This window comes from Tupaia chinensis, unplaced genomic scaffold (genome assembly GCF_000334495.1).
Source record: "Tupaia chinensis unplaced genomic scaffold, TupChi_1.0 Scaffold143271_1, whole genome shotgun sequence".
Taxonomy (NCBI): Eukaryota; Metazoa; Chordata; class Mammalia; order Scandentia; family Tupaiidae; genus Tupaia; species Tupaia belangeri.
The window spans coordinates 44,726-45,878 of record NW_006203116.1 but is presented as its reverse complement, the minus strand read 5'-3'; positions in this window follow the sequence as shown (position 1 = coordinate 45,878).

The following is a 1,153-nucleotide window of genomic DNA, read 5'->3' as shown; positions in this document are numbered from 1 at the left end:
GAAAGTGTAACTCTCTTACGGTGCTGGTGAGAATGTAAATAAGTCCAGCCACTGTGGAGAACAATTTGGAGATTCCTCAAAAATCTACAAATAGAACTACCATATGATCCAGCAATCCCACTTCTGGGTATGTACCCAAAGGACAGAAGAATTCTTCATTGAAAAAGTGCTTGCACATTGATGTTTATTGCAGCACTATTCACAATTGCTATTGCTAAGACATAGAACCAACCCAAATGTCCATGAATAGATGAATGGATTGAAAAACTGTGGCACATGTACCCTATGGAATACTATTCAGCCGTAAAAATCACCAAGACCCTAGCTTTTGACAGGAAGTGGAAGAATATGGAAAATTTACTGCTGAATATGTCCCCACTTAATATATACTGAGTGTCCACACTCTATGACTGAAACGGATTGACTAAAGTATATAGAAATACAGTAATTGGATTTGAATACCAGATATAGTGTGTGTAAAAGAGTAGAGTCTGAGGAAGAACATTTGGAAGGAAAATAGAGAGGCAAAGCATTAATGGGACAAAGAAATGTGGAATTATCTGTTGAAGCTAATTTTATAGTTTTATCAGCTGGACTAGGGAGAAATGTTCACATGTTGGAATATTCACTTTGTAAGCTAAATAACATGATTGAATGTATAAAAGAAAATGAAATAAATAAATAAATAAAAATAATTTTGAAACTCCTGTATCATTTATAGAATTTTTTTGTAATTGGAAATCTTCCTATAGGGGAAACTAGGTGCTGAAGATATCAATGAATTATGTCAAACATATCATTTTATAAATCAATCTTATATAAACTATTTTAGAAATAAGAAAATGGAACAATTCCCAAATCATTTTATAGGGCCACAAATATCCTGATTCCAAAACTAGGCAAAGACATAACATGCAAAAGAACAAAAAAATCTCTAATGAATACAGGCTCTCAAGACTCTCAGCAAAATTGGCATAGAAGGGTCTTTTCTCAACACAATAAAAGCTATCTATGAAAAACCCATAGTGTTGGGACCAGCAGTTAGTGTAATGGCTATGTCGCTGGACTCCCACATAGTCTACTGCGATTCGAGTCCCGGACCCAGTGGCTTAAAACTCATGCCAGGCACGTGTGCTTGTGTGCTCACAATCCC